Source organism: Sus scrofa, chromosome 5, assembly GCF_000003025.6.
Source record: "Sus scrofa isolate TJ Tabasco breed Duroc chromosome 5, Sscrofa11.1, whole genome shotgun sequence".
In the NCBI taxonomy this organism is placed as follows: Eukaryota; Metazoa; Chordata; class Mammalia; order Artiodactyla; family Suidae; genus Sus; species Sus scrofa.
In genome coordinates, this window is record NC_010447.5 from 3,600,008 (window position 1) to 3,620,448 (window position 20,441).

Sequence of the window (20,441 nt, forward strand, 5' to 3'; positions counted from 1 at the left end):
CTCCTGCCTTTCAGGGAGCCTGCCTTCTCGAGGCTGCCTGGAGAACGAGGCAGCGGGGAGGCCCAGCTCCAAGCAGGTGGGCCAGCGGGAGGCCGCTGTGGATGGTTCCAGACTGCATTTGGTGGAGGCGAGGGCTGCTGGTGGAGGCGGCCGTCAGGAATCACCAGGCTGTGCTGGAAGGGGGGTGGCGGGGGGTGGGGGGGCTGGGCCAGCGGGGGCCGTCCTTCTCTGGGGGGCCTCCAGACACCAAAGAGCAAGCCCTGCAGACAAGGACCTGACCTGCCGGGCCTGGGACAGCCTCGTCACACGCCACAGTCACATCATCTAATCCTCAGAACTGCCCGGTGTGCGTTGTCACATTTCTGCCCAGAAACCGCAGCTCCAAGGGCCTGGGAGTGCCTTACCCGATCCCAGCCCACGGCTGACCCCGAGCCCCCATGCCATCCTGCAGAGCCCCTGCCCTGTCCCTGCAGGTGAGCCCAGCCCACCTGGGGACCCGGAGCGCCCACGGGCGCCCAGGGCGTGGCCTGCTGGGAAGACACCTGGGCGTCGGCCAGGCCGGGCCTCACCCTCCAGCAGGCAGAGCAGGTCCCCTCCATGGGGAGGGGGAGCCCCCAGCCTCACCCGGCCCGCACGGTCCTCGGAGGCCTGCCCCAGCTCCCATCTGGGTCCCATCAGCTCTGCCCTTGGCCAAGAGCGTGTGGCGTCCGTGGGAGGAGGAAAAACAGCCGCAGGGCCCGCCTGCTGCCGACAGGCCTGGCTCCCCCCCAGCTGGGAGGGCGCGTTTCTGATGAGGAAGCAACTCGGCTGATCCATCATCCCCCAATCCCCCATCAGGTGGTGCCCTGGAGGCCGCCCAGGCCCCCGCCCGGCCGTGGCCACCAGGCTCCGGCCACGCTCTTCCGCCAGGATGTGACTAAAGGCCTGGCCGAGGCCTGTGGGCCACCGGAGCGGGGGGGCGGGGAGCAGCAGGGGCCGAGCGGGCACTGAGGGGGTCAGGAGTGGGGGTGGGACGACCAGCCGCTGCCAACAGGTCCTGGGAGGCCTGCCCGGCTTCCAGCCCAGCCAGGCCCGGCTGACCCACGGCAGACAGCTCTGGGTTTGGGTCTCTGCTTATGCCTCCTTCAGGCCCCGAGCCTCCACTTCCCCAACTGGGAAGTGACCGCGAGAATACTTGATCCGCAGGCCTGTTTGATCGGCAGGAAGCAAGGGCATGGGCACACATCCCCTGGCAGAGCCCTTGATCTGAAGCAGGTGCTCAGTGAATGGTGACTTGCCCTCTGAACTGTCCAGAACTCAGGGACTTGGCCAAGGGTATCAGAGAGACCTTCTAAAGGAGGCGGGGATGAGACCTCAGCCTGCATCTTGGTCTCCTTACAGGCCATCCCACCGGGCTCAGCAAAACTGCCCTAAGGTCCTATAGCAGCCAGGCCTTGGGTCCAGGGTCCAGGGCTAAGGATCCCAAGATGACCAGAACCTGGTCCTCACCCGTAAGTCTGCCTGGCCCCTGGCCCCTGCTTCATTGGACAGGGGTGCAATCAAGGAGGGCTTCGTGGAGGAGGGCTTAGTGGATAGAACAAGCACACGTCTGCCTGGCGGATGAAGAGAAGGAAGAGCCTGCCTGGGCAAAGGCCTGGAAGGGAGGCTGCACGTGGCGTCCCACGTGGGATTGAGAACCTGCAGGGAGGGGGCAGGAAGGAGGGGGAGGTATGCAGGGTGGGGCCCCAGAGCAGGGGCACAGATAACGGAGGCCCGTGTGGACAGTGGCTTCCGCAGTCCTCTGGGCCCGGGCGCCGCCGATGTGAAGCATCTGGCAGTGAACCCCCAGCGTGACCGGCTCTTCCGGGGCCACCTCTGGGGGTGGCGGGGGCGGCTGTGTGGGTCACACGTGCTGGGAGCAGGTGGGCAGAGCTGCCCCAGACAAGGAGGCGGCTGGACCGGCCTGTCCCTCGGTGAGTTGGGCCCTCTCTGCTCTGTCCAAGGCAGGAGGTGGGGGCGGGGGGTTGCTATGGTCCCCAACCCTGCAGGTGGCTGTGCGGGCTGCGGGGCTGGGACGCGCAGTGGGCATGCTGCTAAGCCTGCGGGACCCGAGGCCGCCTGGGAAAGGCATCTGCGTTGTGGATAATGAGGGCGGAGGGAGCGAAAATTCCAAAAAGCTTCTAATGTGTTTGGAGAAAGCCTGTGAACTGCCCGAATGCTCGGTCACTGCTGGTCACCGCCTGGCCCGGCCTTTGTTCCCTGGCCTCTGGGGCTGGAGTCTGGGGGTCAGGGGGCCTCCTCACCGTCAGCAGAATCGGGCAGGTCCTGTTCAGACTGGGGGCGAGGGGTCGCCACCCCTCCCCCACCTCCGGGTCGGCCTCCCTGAGCACGGGGCCCACCCTGGCCCCCCCAGGCCACAGCAGTAGTGGGCAGGGAGGCAGGTGGTGGTGGCAGGGGGGACAGTCAGGGATTGGGGGACACCCTGAAGGATGAGTGTGAGGAGCAGGGGGGCCAGGAGCCCCAGGGGCCTGGGGAGCAGGCTGTGGGCGGTGGTGCCCGGCCCTCTGTCTGAGGTTGGCCTCAGCTGTGTCCCTGGATCCAGAAGCCCCCCTGCTCAAGGGCCAGGGCCCTGCTCGGCCTCCTTGCTGATGGAGGCTCCACAGGGGGCTCTTCCGAGGTGCGTACCCCAAGCTGACTTCCCGCCTGGTTCTTGAGGGGTTGGAGGCGCTCAGCCTCCAAGAGCCCGCCTGGCCTGCAGCTGGCTTCTTGGTGGCTTTTTCTCCATTCAGGTCCCACAGAGCAGACTGGCCGGTGCAGGATCCTTTCGGGAAAGAGACCACTGGCTGGGTCCCGGAGGGCAGGGGAGGGGACGGTGCTTGGCCTCAACCTTGAATGAGGCCCGGGATGGGCCTGCACTGAGAACCTGAGGCAGGTGCTCCAGGGAGCGGGGTGACATGCGAGGGGTCACGTCATGTCACCACAGCTGGAGCCGGGTCAGAACTGAGGGTGAGGTCTGGACCCCCAAGCAGGGGCTCTTGGTGCTAAATCACCTTTCCTGGAATTGCTAAGCACCCACTGCCCCCCTGGTCATGGCCAGGCCGTTCTCTCCAGGTGTCAGTGACAGGGCCAGTGACAGCCACCTCTTGGTGGCCTCTCAGGAGGGCTCTGTGCCAGGGACGTGGCCTGGGCCCCTGCCGTCCTGGCTCCAGTGTCCACCCTTCCGTCCATCACAGACCCTGAGCACACTTGAAGCCTTAGCTTGGGGCCGAGGCATCCACAGGCCTCTGGTCCCCTGGCTCCCGAAGGCATCCCTTTGAGCCTCTAACAACAGAGGCCATTGGGCACCTCACTGCTCTGGACTCAAGAGGGATGAAGACTGTCCCTCGTCTGTGTCCAGCATCTGGCGCCAGTGACCCCATCCTGGCCAGGGACCAGGCACTGGTCTGTGAGCTGTGCTCTGGGAGTCCCGCTGGAAAGCGGTGTGGGCTGGACCGAGGGCTGGACAGGCCCTGGTATCTGGAGTTCCCTCCTGATGGACACCGATGCCATCCTACCCGAGGACACGGAGGGACCCGGCTCGCGGTCGAGGATGCCACGCGCCCTGCCTGCCTCAAGCGACGCCTCCAAGCTGGGAATTATGGTTCGCAAATATGTACTTACTTGGGTTTGCTTTTGAAAAGGTTAGGATTTAAGTATCTCTCCACAACACACGCAGGCCCAGCTACATCCGAAATTACAGAGCAGCCAGGCGCAGGGGCTGGCGTGTGCCGCGGTTTGGGGAGGAAGTGCCCCCAGGCCCAGGGGCTGGCGTGTGGGCCACACCGCCCAGGGAGGGGTCTGTCTGAGCCATGCCGCCTACCTGAGCCGTGGTGGCGAAGGAGGGTTTTCAGGGCACCCTGAGGACAGACGGAAGCTCCCCCCGGGCTGCACCCACATGCCAGGATGGCTGGTCCCTTGTACCAGGGAAACGACACAGGCTCATTGTCATTCCCCCCCCAGCCCCTGGAGCCGAGTAGCTGCTCGGAAGATGCACGAGGAGTTTGGATTTCAGACGTGGGCTGGCACTGGGCCCCCTGGGCAAGTTCTTTCCCTCTCTGTGCCTCAGTTCATCATCTGTAAAATGGGGGTAAGGCTCTTGCAAGCAGAGAAACCCACCCCAGTGCCCACCGGAGGCAACCCCAGGAGGTCTGGGGGCGAGAACGGCACGGGGCTGGGCAGACGGCGGCGGGCCCGGGCGTGCATGTCCCAGCACAGGGCCTGGCAGGTCCCACGTGCCCAATAATGGTGGCAATGATTGTTATCACAACAACATTGTTATTCTTGGCTGCGTGCAGACCACCGGCGGGAGCGAGGGCGGCGGGGCGGCAGCGGGGATGCCAGGAGCTCTCTGCAGATGGTACAGATAAAGCCGGCGGGAGTCAGGAGCAGGCTTTGGGGAGGAGCCCAGCGGGATGAGGCCGGGTGCCTGGGACACGGAGAGGTGCCACCACCCCCCATCCCCATCTGTAGACCAGGGCCTACATTCTGCAGCTGCAAAGCCAGGCTCCCCAGTCCAAGGGCTGGGCCCCAGCGTTGGCTCCTACACCCTCCCACCCAGCCTTGTCCCCTCCCTCTCCATCCATCCTGGCAGGTGTGGGGTGGAGCCCGCTCTTTCCCCTAGAGCTGTGGGGCTTTGGGAAAGGGAGTCAACCTCTCTGTCCCCAGGTTCCTCTCTGCTAATAACAGTCACGCTGTTTCCCCAGGGCCGGGTTGTCGGGGCGCAAGGGACAGCCCAGCTGCTCAGCCTCATGCCAACGATGCTGCTCAGGTCGGCTCTGGGGACAGTGTCTTGAACTGCCAGGCCAGAGCTGGGACCCTGACCCACCGTCCAGGCCCGCCTGGGGCCTCCTTGGCTGCTTTGGCCAATTTGCTTAACACAATGTCCGCAGGGTCAGTCTGTCGGCCGCTGGAGTGGGAGGTGCCCCCGGGTGGGGACGTGGACGAGGGGTCACCTGGGACTGGTGCTGAGGTGCCCCCATATCCTCAGCAGGGGAGCGGGGTAGGCCCCGCCCCGGATCAGAAATGTGAGCTGCGTCTGGAGGGGCTTTTTTTGGCTTCAGGTGCGCAATGCTTCCTTGTGTTAAACCCCCGGGAGCAGCCTGATTGGGGAGGGGGCAGTGGGACACAGGCGTGGGGGAGCTCGGAGGCCAGTGGCAAGGGCTTGTCAGGGCAGGGAGTTGGGGTGCAGGTGACCCTCCTGTCGAGCTCGCTCACCCATCTTGAGCAATTTTGGCCCCAGTCTCTGATGGACACATCAGGGAGCTCTGGCCCGGACGGGAGAGGTTTCCACAGCTACAGGCTCCTGGACAGAGGGGCTGGCCTGAGCCTTGGCAGCTGGGCAGTCCAGGCCCCCCACCCAGCCTGGGATGTGCCAGCCTGGGGCCGGGCACGAGGACACGCAAGAGAGGCACAAAGCCAGGGCAGCCTGGAGGCCGTGGGGCTCAGCCCCCCGTACCTGGTTTCCTGGTCTCTGGGGAGATGAGCGGAGGCCCCTGGCCGCGCCCGAGTGGAGGAGAGCCCCTTACCATCGCGACTGTTCCCGCGTCACACCCACCGCCGTGTTCCCAGGGAGAGTGGCCAAAGGCAGTGCCAGCTGGGACATCCCAGCGGCCTGGCTCATTCGAGCCATCCCTCAGGATGGCAACTGAGGGAGCCGCCAGGCGGTCAAGTGGAAGCAGAGGCCTCCCTCGCTTCACTGGCTTCGCCACCAGAAACCCAAACCCAAACAAAACGCGGCACCAGCCCCCACCCGTGCCTTTGTGTCTGCAGAGCCTTCTACCCGCTGGGACATCTGTGGCTGCCCCAGCAGGGGACAAGGCGGGAACAAGGGCCACATTCTGAATGGGGTCTTGGGGTGTCTGCCTTCACCAGGGTCCCCGATCCTGGGGCTGGGGTGGGGGTGGGGCATCGTTTGGGCCCCACCCCCCAGGGCCCTGGGCTGCCTCCTGCAATCTCTCCTCAGGGCGGTCCCCGTGCCTGCCATCCCTGCTGAGGGATGCCCAGGGGCCTGTGGGGATTGTCCCCGGGCCACCTGTCCTGTCCCGGGCGGGCACTGGGGTCACGACAGCTCTGGTTCATTCACACGGGCTGAAAGGAGGCCCTTCCAGGCAATTGCCCTCCTCCTGGCCGCCTCTGAACCCCGCAGGGGGAGGGGCGGCCCAGAGGCAAACAGTATTTTTTCTGTTCTCTCCTGCACAAACGGAATTCAATTAGGACAGAGGAAGCCCAAGCCCAGCCAAACAGTGTTTTAAAAATCCTGCAGGAGAGAAACATCCTCCCCCACCCTCCGAGAATCAGTCCGCGAATCCATGCGATCAGTGGTTCCTGTGCATTTTCCTCCCCGAATGCATAGGGTACTGCCAGAAAGTTCTCTCCCGCACGCAGCCAGGGAGGCCAGGCAGTAGGGAAATCTGAGCGAAGCCACGGATGCTCACTCCAGCCGCTGACCCTGTTCCTGCCCCACAAACTGGGGTATGAAAGCAAGACTGTCCTGAGAAGAGGGGGTGGCCAGCAAACCAGGCCAGCTCTGCCCCCTCCCTCTGCCAGACCCTGGGCAGGTCGCGGGGGTCACTGGGCTCTGAGTGAAGAGAGCTTCTCGCCGCTGTCCGGCGGCCTCCTCCGCTCTTAGTCGGCCTTGGCCGCTACTCTCGGCTGCTAGAAGCAGGCAGGGAGGGCGGGGGGCCTGGACACGGGACGTCGCCCTGGGTGGCTGGATCCTTGGGCCTGCTTCCGCAATGGTCTCTGACACCAGGCCCCTTCCAGGCCACTCCCAGGGCCCCAAGAAGCCGTTAGGCCTAAACAGTCTCTGCAGAGTCCCCTCGGTACACAAGGAGCAGCCCCCTTCCCAGGGGAACCCCCCAGAGCCACCTTGATGGCCAGGGCCCCACTTCTTGCCTGAGTTTGACCTTCACCTTCTTCCTCTTCTTCTTCTCTTTCTTTCTTTCAGGGCCGCACCTGCAGCATATGGACGTTCTCAGGCTAAAGTTCCAATCGGAGCTGCAGCTGCCGGCCTACACCACAGCCACAGCCACGTGGGATCCACGTGTCTGTGACCTACACCACACCTCATGGCAACACCGGGTCCTTAACCCACTGAGTGAGGCCAGGGATCGAACCCGCGTCCTCATGGATCCTAGGTGGGCTCATTACCGCTGAGCCACAGAGGGAACTCCGGGTATGACTTTTTTGGAAGAGGATTGAGGGTCAGTCGAAATGTCCTGTCTCCAGATGCTGTGCGTCCCCAGAGACTCACTTTGCAGAATATCAACATGAAACCAGAAGAGAAACAGACCAGACTTTAAAAAAAGAGTTGCCTCTTCTGAGTGAGGTCCTGCTGTACAGCTCAGAGACCTGCAGCCGGTCTCTTGGGATAGAACAGGACGGAGGATAACGCAAGAAAGGGGGGATTGTATATATATATATATGGGTCACTTTGCTGCAGAGCAGAAATTAGGACAACACTGTAAGTCAACTATACATTAATCTATAATTTTTTTTTTTTTAAAGAGCCACCTCTGACCCTGGGTGTGGCGAAGTCAGCCCTTGACCTCAGGCTGTGGGAAGCCCACGGAGCCGAAGTCCAGGTGTCTGGGTCAAGGCCCCTCCACCCCTCCAGACTCAGAGCAATTTGGCAGATCCTTGCTGCAGAGCCACCCCTTCTGGGGAGCGGGCAGCTGGGAACCAGGATCCAGGCCCTTGGGGCAGATGGGTGGGGTGGCAACATGTCAGTGCCACACAGAGGCGTCTGCGTGCCAGCTCCTCTGGGCCACGGTATCTACTCTTTCCTCTCCCTGTGGGGAGACCGCCTGCCCGGCTCCGCAGCCCCCACCCCAGCTCCTCTGCTGTCTCTACTCCCAGGAGTAGCCTGTTTTGCCCCAGGCATGCTGGCACCCTGACCTCCCCCGGCTATGATCTCCCCGAGGGTGGCAGCCCCTCTCCTAGGCCCCCAGCCCCAGCACAGAACCGGCACACAGAAGGGTCCGGGGGGACTTTAGCTCCGACCCAGTGGCATCAGCGTCCTCGCCGCTGAGCGGTGAGCATCCTGGGGAAGCCACCACCGGCCTCCCTGCATGTGCCCCTGCATCCTGTCCGGGGACACTCGTGCCACGTACCCAGGTCGAGGTGGCGTCCCCTTGGGGAAGAGCAGGGCCTGGCACCCAGCCTGGTGCCGTGAAAGCACGGCCTCCCTGCCCCCTCCTCGCTGCCCATTCTGCAGATGCAACCCGTCCAAGGCCGCCAGCAGAAAACACCCGCGTCTCAGCAGAGCACTGGCTTAGCTGCCTTTGATGTTCTCCCCCGGAGGGCGACTTGGCCTGGGGGACTGTCGCGGACTGCCGTGCACTAATTAGTGCTAATTAGAATCTGACGGCCTCGCCAAGCCTCCCTGTCCTGCTGGGGCAGGCGGGATCCCAGAAGCACGTCTGATCTCGAAGGGAGTGGAGCCTTTGCTGCAAAAAGACCCTGTGGGTAGCTGGGAGGTGGGTGTCTTTGTGCCTGAGAGCTGGCTTTGAGGACGTCGCTGTTGGAAGCGATTCTGCTCAAACGTGTCTGACATATTCCAAGGGGAGGTGGGACAGACAAACGCACGCCTCTGAGAGGCGTGTGAAGAGGAAGAGGGGCGGGGCCGGACCAGTGTCACCTCCAGCCATCTGTGCAGAGGCACCAATGGGGCTTCACCGGCCAGGGTTGCCATGGGAACGGTCCCCGAATGGAAAGGGAAGGTCATACCCTGAACCCCCCTCCCTCCCTCTTCCTGGGAACCCCTCCAGAGCCGGGGTGGCCACCGACCCCTGGGCCCTTGCAAGACCTGGAGGGGACCTGGAGGTGGCAGGAAGAGGTCCCCGGAAGCCTTCCTTTAATAGGTTAAAGAATGTTCAGGTTATCTATTTCTTTTTTGAGTGAGTGTTGGCTGTTTGCGTCTTTCAAATAATGTGATAGTTTAGGGTTTTGAGTTTCTAGGTATAAGTTTGTTTATAATTGTCCCTTATTATCCTCGTAGTATCTGTAGAATCTGTAGTGATGCCACCTTCCTCATTTATGATTTTAGTAATTAGTATCTTCTCTCTTTTTCCCCTAATTAATCTGGATAGAGTTGAATCATTTTTACTGATCTTCCCCAAAGAGACAGCCTTTGATTCCACACACACACACACACACACACACACACACACACACACCAATTATTTTTGTTTGTTCTAGCTCATTGATTTTCATTTGCTCCTTATTTATTTTTTATTTTTATAGTATAGTTGCTTTACAATGTTGTTAATTTCCTCTGTGCGGCAAAGTGATATGTATTCCTTTTCCTGCTTTTCTCCATTATGCTTTGTCACAGGATGCTGAACCCAGCTCCCTATGCTCTCGAGCAGGACCTCGATGTTTACAATCTTCATTTCTTTTGCTTACACTGGGCTTAATTTGTTCCTCAAGGTTCTTTTTTCTTTTTGGCTGTGCTCGCCAAATGCAGAAGTTCCAGGGCCAGGGATTGAACCCGTGTCGCCACCGTCATCCCAGCCAGAGCAGTTATCTACCCTCTGTGCCCCCAGGGAACTCCTTCTTCTAGGTTCTTAAGGTCTTTGAAATCTTTCTTCTTTTCTAATATAGGCATCTCGTGTCTAAAGCTAAGGTAACTTCTGCTGTAACATCATCTCACAAATTCTGATATGTCGTTTTCATTTTCATTCTGTTTTAAGTTTTACTTTGGATTTTGTCTTTGACTCATGGCTTCCAAATGTTTGAGGATTGTCTAGATAGCTTTCTATTCATATCAGGTTTCTGTTATGGTCAGAGAACATACTACTGGTAACTTCAGTCCTTTTACATGTTACGAACCAGAACGTGATCCTGGTAAATGCTCCATGTGTAGGCAAAAAGAATTTTATTCTTCTTTTGTTGAATAATAATGTTGCACAAATCTTCTCTATCCTTGACTGATTTTTTTTCTCTTTAGGGCCACACCCGCGGCGTATGGAGGTTCCCAGGCGAGGGTTTGAATCAGAGCTGCAGCTGCCGGCCCACACCACAGCCACAGCAACACCAGATTTGAGCCACATCTGCGAACTACACCGAAGCTCATAGCAACACCAGATCCTTAACCCACTGAGCAAGGCCAGGGATCAAACCCGCATCCTCGTGGATAACAGTCAGGTTTGTTACCGTTGAGCTGCAAAGGGAACGCCCATCCTTCCTGATTTTTGTCTCCTTGTTCTTTCACAACTGAGAGAGGCGCCTTTAAATCTCCCTCCTTAACTGTGACCCATCTCTTCCGTCAGTTCTATTAGTTTTTTTACATAGTTTGAGATATTGTTGGTAGATAAATGTTTACGATCGTTGCATCCTCTTGATTAATCGACATCTTCATAATTGTGAGTGGTCTTCTTTATCCCTGGTTATAGTCTTTCCTCTGAAATACACCTCAATGATATCCCTAATCAGCTTTCTTCTGGCTCCCATTGTCATGGTATATCTTTTTCTACCCTTTAGCTTTTAGCCTATTTGTATTTTTAAATGTGAGGTGCTTTTCTTGTAGACAGTATGTCGGTGAACTTGGATTTTGTAAAAATTTAATCAGATAATTATAATCTCTGACCTTTAATTTAGACGATTTACATTTAGTGTGATAGCTAATACATGAAGTCTCTGTGTTTTCTATTTTTTGTTCCATCAGTGATTTGCCCCCCCCCCTTTAGAGTTTTCTTTTGGAGAATCTTTTATTATTCCACTATCTCAGTTGTATCGCTTTGTGCTGTTATCTTAATGGTTGCTTTAGGGTTTATAGTATAATCCTTAACTATCCGAGACTACTCTCAAGAGGTATTATGCCGCTCCACCTGGTGTAGTATAAGAACCTAATAATAAAATGGTATACTTCCACTTTTCTCCCTCCTGGCTTTTATATGATCGCCAGGCATTTTACCTAATGCATATGTTTGAATCGTCAATTACTTTACCTAGTTAATTAATCTGTAAGATTAAATTAATCTTCAAAAATTTAAGCGATAAAATTAAGCTTTTTTGAAGTGAACCGTTCAGTGGCATTTGGTACATCCACACTGCTGGGTAACTACTCCCTCTACTGAGTCTCAGAACACTTCCATTGCCTCAAACTATGATCTCATCCTCATTAAGAAGTCCTCCCCGTTGCCTCTTCCCCTCGACAGCCATGCATCTGCATTCTGTTTCTATGGATTTGCTTATTCTGGGTACTTCATATAGTTAGACTCAGGTGATATGCGGCCTTCATATCTGGTTTCTTTCACGTAGAAGGATGTTTTTGAGGTTCATCCACGTCATAGCACGTTATCAGTACGTCTTTCCTTTTTATAACAGGATAATACGCTCCTGTATGGATATACCACCGTTTGTCCATGGATAGATATTCGCATTGTTCCCATCTTTTGGCTGCTGTGAATACTGTTGCTATAAATATTGATGTACGAGATGTAAGTCCTTGTTTTCAAGTCTTTTGGGCATGTATCTAGGAGTGGAATTGCTGGGTCATGTGGTAATGCCATTTATCTTTTTGAGGAACAGCCAAACCATTGCCACAACAGCTTAACCATTTTATAGTTTTACCAGCAATGTATGAGGGTTCCAATTTCTCCACACCCTTGCCTACATTTGTTTTCCTTTGTTTGTGTGTTTTACCCATAGCCATGTGAAAATGTGTAGAGTGGTATTTCAGTGTCATTTTAATTTTGCATTTTCCCTAATGATTAATGATGTTGAGCAGCTTTTCTTTTCTTTTCTTTTTTTGCTATTTCTTGGGCCGCTCCTGTGGCATATGGAGGTTCCCAGGCTAGGGGTCGAGTTGGAGCTGTAGCCACCAGCCTACACCAGAACCATAACAATGCAGGATCCGAACCATGTCTGCAACTTACACCACAGCTCATAGCAACACCGGATCCTTAACCCACTGAGCAAGGCCAGGGATCGAACCCCCAACCTCATGGTTCCTAGTCGGATTTGTTAACCACTGAGCCATGACGGGAACTCTGAGCATCTTTTCATGTGCTTGTTGGCCATTGCATATCTTCTTTGGAGAAATGTCCTTTCAAATCCATTGCCATTTTTAAATTGGGTTGTTTGTTTTTGTTGTTGAGTTTTAAGAGTTATTCACACATTCTGAATATCAGACTTTTCTTAGATATTTGATTTACAAATATTTTCTCCCATTCTGTAGGTTGTCCCCCTATCATGAAAATGTCCTCTGATACACAAAAGGTTTTAGTTTTGATGAAGTCCAATATATCTATTTTTCCAAAGCCATAAAGATTTTAACTTTTATGTTTTCTTCTCAGAGTTTTATAGTTGTAACTTTTATATTTAGGTTGTTGCTCCATTTTAAGTTAGTTTTGTATATGGTGTGAGGTAGGGGTCTGACTTCATTCTTTTTCATGTTGACGTCCAGTTGTCCCAGCAATTGTTGAAGAGACTTATTATGTCCCCATTGAATGGTCTGGGCACACTTGTTGAAAATTAATTGGTCCTAGATGTACGAGCTTATTTCTGGATTCTCAAATTTATGTCTTTGGTCTATATGCCTATCTTCCTGTCTGTACCACACTGTTTTGATTACTGTAGCTTTGTAATAGGTCATGAAATTGGGAAGAGTGAGTCTCAAATTTATTCTTTTTTTTCAAGATTGTCTTGGCTATTTGGGGCCCCTTGCAGTTCCATATTAAACTGCAGATGGGCTTTTCTATTTCTGTATAAAATGTTGTTGGAATTTTGATAGAGATTGTATTAAATCTGCAGATTATTTTGAGTAGTATTTCCAGCTTAACAATATTAAGTCTTCTGATTTATGAACATGAGCTATTATTCCATATATCTAATGTTCCATGTATTTTTGTACTTCGATCTTCTTTTTAATTATGTTTTTAAGAGATTTGAATTTTAAAAAATATTATGTACTTACCCATGTAGATACCATTTCAAGTGGTTCTCTCTCTTTTTTTTTTTTTTTTTGGTGGCCACACCCATGGCATGTAGAAGGTCCAGGGCCAGGGATTGACCCTATGCCACAGCAATGACAATACCAGATCTTTAAGGGCCACTGGGAAACTCCAATTTCCTGCATCTTCATTCCTTTATTTAGACTTCTATTTCCAACTAGTTTTATTTCTCCTCTGCATGAATGACTAACATTTCTTGTATGTGTACTACTGATGAATTTTTTCCTGCTTTTGTGTTTGAAACTCATTATTTTGCTTTTCCTTTTGAAAGCTATCTCACTGGACATATATTTGCTAACATTTTTTGTTTTAGAGATAAGTATAGGCTGATTATTTTTGTCTAGTATTTTTTTTCTTCTAGTATTTTAAAGGTATGTTTTCACTGTCTTTCCACTTGCAATGTTTCCGACAAGAAATCTGCTGTCATTCTCATTTTCTTCCTTTCTATGTGATTTACCCTTTCTCTCGCTTCTTTTAATATTTTTCTCCTAATCACTGTTTTTGAGCAATTTAGTTACGATATGTCTTGTTCTCCTTCATGCTTATTGTGCTTGGAGTTAACAGCTCTTGGATTTGTGGGTTATAGCTTTTATCATTTTGGAAAATTTGTGGTCATTATTTCTTCAAAAAATTTTTTTTCTTGTTCCCTGCCTCCTCACCTTCAGGGACTCTAATTACACATATATTAGGCTGCTTAAAGTTGATTGGTACTCTTTTCACTGGGGGATTCTTTTTCCTCTCTGTGTTTAATTTCGGATGGTTTCTATCGTTATGTCTTCAAGTTCACTCATCGCTTCTGCAATATCTAATTTTCTGTGAACCCTATCCACTGAATTTTTAATCCCATGCATTGTAGTTTTTGATGAAGTTTGATTTATCTTTTTTATCCTCTATGTCTCTACTTTATTATTTGAACTTGTGGAAGAATACTGTTAGCTTGTCCTTCTCACTAAATCTAACATTTGTGTCTATTCTGGGTCAGTTTTGACAATTTAGACAATTCTCATTATGGATCATGCTGCCTGCTTCTTTGCATGCCTGATAATCTTTGATTGAATGATTGACATTTGTAAAACAAAAATTACCTTTGGGGGCACTAGATAGCATTGTATCCCAATAATTATTCTTGAACTATGATCCGGGAGGCAGCTACATTACTTGGAGTCAGTTTGACCCTCTTGGGTTTTGCTTTGGTGATGTATGAGGTAAGTCTGGGTGAGTAGTCGGTCTAAGGCTAATGTTTTCCACTATTTTTCTGGGGTACTCTCCCCTCTTCCCCCAAATGCCTCACTCACCAGAATTATGATTTTTTCCAGTCTAGCTGGTGGGAACAGGCACTGTTCCCAGCCTTATGAGAGCACTGGGCACTGTTTTCTCTAATCCTTTAGGATGATGCTCTCGTGGGCCTTGAGTGGTTTCTCACACACTCAGGGATTGGTCCTCTGGGAAATACGTGAGGGGGACTCTGTGCACAGTTCCAGGGCTGTCTCTCTGTGCAGGCCTCTCTTCTCTGATACCAAGTCCTGTCAACTCGAGCTGCTGTGGTTCTCCTGGACTCTCAAGTCCATCTCTGGAACTCAGGGAGTCTCCTGGTATCTGCCTGGGCTCCCTTTCCTGTTCTGTGACCTGGGACCGCTCTCAAGGCAAAAAGCTGGGGACATTGCAGAGTGCACCTTGCTTCCTGCCTTTCAGGGGTCATTTCATCACCCAATGTCCAATGTCTTGAAAACAGCTATTTAATCTGCTCTGTCTGGTGTTTTTGATTGTTTCATGTGGTGGTAAAAATAGCCTGTTACTTCATCTTGGCCAGCAGCACTCTCTCTTTTTAGGCCAAGCATTGGCCGCCTCCCTCTTGCTGGGTTGTGATCCCATGCAAAGCTGGACAAAATGCCAGCCCTCTCCTGACGACAAGTCCTCCCCACTCCCTGGTGGTTTGCAGGGTTGGGGCAGAAGAGTGGGCAAACTTACAGAGGTTTCAGCAGAGACAGAGAGAGTGAGAGTGACATAGGATTTTGGGTACCTGGCCTGGGCAGGGAAGGACACATTATGTGGACAGAGGCGAGCCAGCTAGACCCAGCCTCCTGGGAAGCTTTGGTTCACACGGACAAAAAGAGCCTGGTGTTCACTGAAACAGCCAAGTACCCCAAGTTCTGGTTCCGGTTGGTGAGCAGACAGCAGTTTTCTCCTGAGTTGGGGAAACAGACAGATGACCCAGCAAGAAAGGTCCAGGGTGTGACGGGCCAGGAAGAAGGGGGAGCGCCTGCTGTGGCTCAGCGGGTTAAGAACTCAGCATAGTGTCCATGAAACTGTGGATTTGATCCCTGGCCTCGATCAGTGGGTTAAGGATCCAGTGTTGCCACAAGCTGCAGTGTAGGCTGGCTGTGATGTAGGCCAGCAGTCGCAGCTCCGATCCGACCCCTAGCCCAGAACTTCCATATGCTGCAAGGACAGCAGAAAAGAAAAAGGAAGAAGAGGAAGAAGGGTGAGAACTTACCTACCTAGGTGAGGGCAAAATGAAATAATAGCCAGTCAAGGGGCTTCCTGCAGTTCAGGGTGCTTCAAGCTTAGCCTAGAATTGTGGTTTCCACAATCACGGCTCCTGCTCTTGAGGCTTCTGTGCTCTGGCACGTCCCATTGGTTGTCTGGTTTGGTCTACACAGTGCCCAGCATGGTCACTCTTATCCATCCCCACTTAGGGGAGGTGGCCACTGGGGCGGGTGCTGGTGGCACTGTCCTCACAATGTCCACAGCTGGCCTGGGGGAGAACACGACCCTTGGAATCGGGAGTGAAAGGTCATGCAAACTACATCGTCCCTCTGGCAGGGCCCTCGCCCGCAATGAGGCTGCTGGACCAGGTCCTCTGGGCAGGAAGGGCCGGCTGGTGCTGACTCAGGGGTCCAGTCCGATGCCAGGGCCACCATGACTTATTCCCAAACTTGGGGACCCCTGACTCCCTAAACAATGGCAGCGCCAGCAAGTGCCTATGTGAGTGCGTGCCTGTGCGTATGCGTGTGCGTGTGCGTGTGTGTGTACATGCGCAGGCGGCCGTGGGGACCCCTAGAGGTCTGAGTCCAAGTCTGAGACTGGGGCCACTGAATCTCTCCAGCCTGTGACTGTCACAAGAATGTGGCAGGAGGGGTTAAGCTGGGAGCTAATCTGGCTTTGATGCTGACCCACTGAGCATCCAGGGCACGGGGGTCAGGACCACCTGCTCTGGCCCTGGATGGAACGCTGAGTGCAACCCAGCCCACCCAGCCGACTCGAAGCCTCTTGAAGGCTGAGGGTGGGGGCCCTGGGATCAGAGACAATGTCCCCCAGACCCTTTCTGTTGGGACTCATGGTTCTCAACAAGGGGCCAAGGGACCCCCAAGTTATTCACTCAGTGGACACTTAACGTGCACCCACCACGCACCAGTGCTGTTCCGGGCACTGGGTATGGAGCAGTGGGTAGAGAGGGAGCAACCCCTGCCTCCATGAATCTGAGGAACGTAAAAGCGGCGGCGGGCCAGCTAGATGGCTGTTAAGTGGAGAGGCTTGCAAAGCTGGGGGGGAGGCAGGGCTACTGCGGGGAAGAGGCTGCGCTGCAGTTTCGCTGAGAAGGTGATGTTTCAGCAGAGACTGGAGGTGAGAGAGTGAGCCAGGCAGACAGCGGGGCAGGGACAGTTTAGGTCAAGGGAAGAGCAGGTGCCAGGGCCCTGAGGCGGCAGAGAGCCTGGTCCATCTAAGGGGCATCTTGGGCCGACGGTGGGGGTGGGGCTGAAGGCGAGCTGTAGGGAGTTGGGGAGGGTCTGGAGCTTGGGGGAGGGTGCTCTGGGCCGGACATAGTTGGGGGGGGTCAGAATTTTACTGTATTTAAAGCTTTAGAACTGGATAGATTTCTGAGGAGAAGCTCCACCAGCTACACCCGGGAGAACCCCAGGGTCCATGAGCTGGGGGTGAGAATAAGCCCGCAAAGAAGGCAGCCAGGGCAGGTGCTGAGGGAGTCGTCAGGGACGTGAAGGGCTTCGGAGGCCTCGACAGGCGCCTTCTGTGTCCGGAGCTGAAAGACAAGCAGACTCTGGCTGGAGGGGCGCGGGGGGCAGGAGTGTGGCCCGGGGGCGGAGGCACTAAGGCGTCAGGGTCACGTCTATGCTCCCGGCTGCCGGGCAAGTGCTTCCTGCAGCCATGGAGCGGGCAGGAGGCTGGACTTAGCCAGGACAGGGTTTACGCCAGAAAAGAAGTCCCCGTGGGAGAGGGGCCCAGGGTTGAGGGTGTGCTGGAGTGGGATGAACGCTGAGCCCAGTGCAGACGGGGGTGAGGAAGTGAGGCCTCGGGAGATTCTGGGCAGGCTGGAGGCCGGCTGGGAGGAGACGGGAGGCAGGGGGTGTCCGGGCACTGGGCGCAGGATGCAGCTGTTGGCAGTGCCCAGTTCCAGGGAGGGAACTTGCCGGGGAGAAAAGGTCTCAGCAGGGTCACTGCAGGCACTCTCGCGGCCTCGGTTTCCTCATCCGTAAAACAGAACAATGGCGCACTGACCTTGGAGACCGCGGAGGGTTAAGTGCGGTGTGGACAAGTGTCTCAGGATGGTGTCTGGTGAAGAAGCGTCGCCTGTTGCCCCCACCATCCTTGCGGGAGGAAGGGGCGCGAGGAACGGAGAACCGGGCTGCCGGGACCAGCTCTGCAGGTGGGACGATGTCCAGGAACCACTGGGGAGAAGCAGGGGTGAGTGCGGACCTGAGGCCCCGGGAGGGAAGGAAGGGCGGGGCAGATGGGGGGGGCCCGGGGGCAGGGTGGGGGCTGGGGTCAGGAGATGGAGTGCGGGGTGTCGGGGGCGGGGTGGGGGGGAAGGTGTCTGGGTCCTTGGGGGTAGGGAGGGTCTATGTTCCTGGAGGTGGGGCTCTGGGTGCCTGGGGAGGAGGGGGTCTAGGCCCCTGGGGGGAGGGGGGTCTGACTTCCTGGGGGGGGATGGTATCTGGCTGCCTGGGGGGAGGGGTCTGGGTGCCGGGGCTCCCCGCTGCTGCATGTCCTCCTCTCCCTGCGAGGCCATCCCCCAGAGGGCAGTGCAGGACCGCCTCTGGGCAGCACAGCCTCCCTGCGGCGGGAAGCCGGCTCTTCCCAGAACCCCTCCACCTGCCTGGATCGGATTCCACGCTGGAAGCTCCAGTTTGTCTTCCTTCCGGGCCCTTGGCCCCGGGTTTAATGCGTCAAGGGCCCAGCACTGCCCTGAGCTGCTGGGCGCGAGCGTTCAACCTTCAGAGCAGCCTCGTGAGGTGCTTTACTGTCATCATCTCTGATTTGCAGAGAAGGCCCGAGAAGGCCCGAGAGGTCAAGCAACTTGCCCAAGGCCACACAGCGGGGAAGGAAGGGGCTGAGGTTCGAATCGGGGAGGATTCGGTGCCAAGGCGGGGCCTCGGGCCCCTCCACTCCGCTGCGGGGGTGCGGTGCGCCCTGCTACTGCTACCTGGCCAGCCCCCGACTCTCCCAGCGGCCTGGTCCCCTCGTGGCCGTGCCACCACCTGCAATTTCATTACTTATTTGTATCGGGCTCTACAGTCGGCCCCCTGGCCCCTGCCCCCGAGGGCGGGGACCTGGTCTGAGGGCTCAGGGCAGTGAGACCACTGCTGACTGTGGACAGAAGGGCAGGAAAGGACCCCCTCAGGGCACTCACAGGGTTCTCTGGTCCTTTGATCTACCCCCTGGCCACTCGAACCACAGCAGCCACCAGGAAGCTCAACTTTTTCCCAGGGGATGGAAGCCGCAGTCCTCGCCCCTCCCCAAGCCAAACCTTGTGGTCCTCAAGGCTCAGCCCCCGCCAGTGGGGAGAGGGCTGCGATGGCTCGGGACTGCTCTGGCCTGGTCTCCACGCTCCCCACCACCTGCCTGGCCCCTGGGTCATGGTCTGTCCACGCCAGGGTCCAACTCCCAGCCAGGCTGTGCCCTGGGGGGAGAGTATGAATGAGTGACACCCCCCCACAAAGGAGGGCAGAGGGGGGCAGGGACCCCAGGAAGAAGCAGGAGAAAGCGGAGGGAAACAAGAGGAGGGGTGGAGTGGGAGGGAGGGGGAGCGGCAATGTCAGGAGCTGGGGGAGGACAGGAGTGGGGGGGGCAGCTTGGCTCCCGAGCAGATTTATTATTTACAGGATATTAATCGCTGGGAACAGAGTGCAGCTGGAAACCCTCTAAGTGCCAGCTACATGCCTCAGAGAACACCCTACTGGTGCAGGACTCTGGGAACAAAGGCTCCCGTAAACACCTCCCGAGGTGTGGAATCTCTGGGTGCATCAAGGACCTCACATCCAGACGCCCAGGTGGTGAAACCTGAGTCGCCGATTGGCTGGCTGCGCTGTCTCCCGGCCTGAGGACGGTGCGCCGCTGCCTTCCGCACGCGTGAGTCACCGGCAGGAGCAGGGAGTTAAACACCCAAGTCACCCCAATTACAGCGTTATCAATCGGGCAATCGCTCTGCAGCCCAACCCAGTGAAACTGGAGAAAACGCCAGCTGGGCCTGGCCGGGAGGAATCCAGCCCTTGGCGAGGACGGCCTTGCTGGCAGGGGCCTCGGTGGTCACGCCAGGCCACCAGCCCTGTGTGGTCCAAGTGGGCAGAGGTGTCAGCCCCGTTCCACAGCCATGGACGTGGAGGCTGCCCCCTGACCCCTCCGGAGCCAAGGCCGCTCCTATGGCTCAAATGCCCAGCAGAGTATCCTGAAAGAGAAGGCTGCCTGGAAGGGGCAGTGGCCTCCGGTGGCCAAGGGCGGAGGGTATGGGGGAGACTCAGGTCGGCCATGTGTCACCCTCTTGGCGCTGGGATGGTGGCTGCTCGGGGAGCATCTGTTCTATGGACCAAGGAAGGCATCTGAGTGACTTCATCAACCTCAACTAGGAGGCTGCCACGATCTCCATTTCACAGATGGTGAAACTGAGGCACACGGAGTCCGTCACGTGCCCAGCATCACTCAACTGAGAAGCAGCCCTACTGACCCCAAGTCCACGCTCCTTCCACGGTGACCTGCCGCCTTTCCGTCCCGACGTGAAGGTGGACCAGCAGAGCGAAGGCACCCGCCCCATCTGAGTGGGTCTGTCCAATGCCCCACGTGTGCCCACGAGGTGTGCGCTGGGCGAATCCACACCGTCTGCTGCCTCCGACACGCTGCGGGCGGGCAGGTGGCTGGGCCTTGGAGAGCGGGGAGGCCAACTACGCTGGCCCACCCACGAGCCGGGAGCTCTCCGTGCTCTTAATCAGTAAGATATGTTTCTGGAATAAAAACCACATCAGCATTTTTATTTTCAAGTTCAGACAAGGTTTTTTTTTTTTTTTTTCCCTTCCCAATTTTCCCTTCCCATGGGCGAGGCTAATCCTCTTGCCTTGAATGACAGTTCTTTAGACTTCGCTGTGCACATACAGAAGTAAAGAATCAATGACAACTGCACGGGGCGGGGGGCTCTCTCTCCAGATTTCGGCCAGACCGCAGCCTGTGATCACGAGGCAA

At 55.8% G+C, this 20,441-nt stretch overlaps 1 long non-coding RNA gene across 1 annotated transcript; it reads left to right on the top strand.

The window, feature by feature from the left end:
- On the top strand, positions 19,021-20,235 carry LOC106510257. The gene is made up of 2 exons (XR_001308621.2): positions 19,021-19,340; positions 19,862-20,235. It is a non-coding gene; the product is annotated as an uncharacterized LOC106510257 (long non-coding RNA).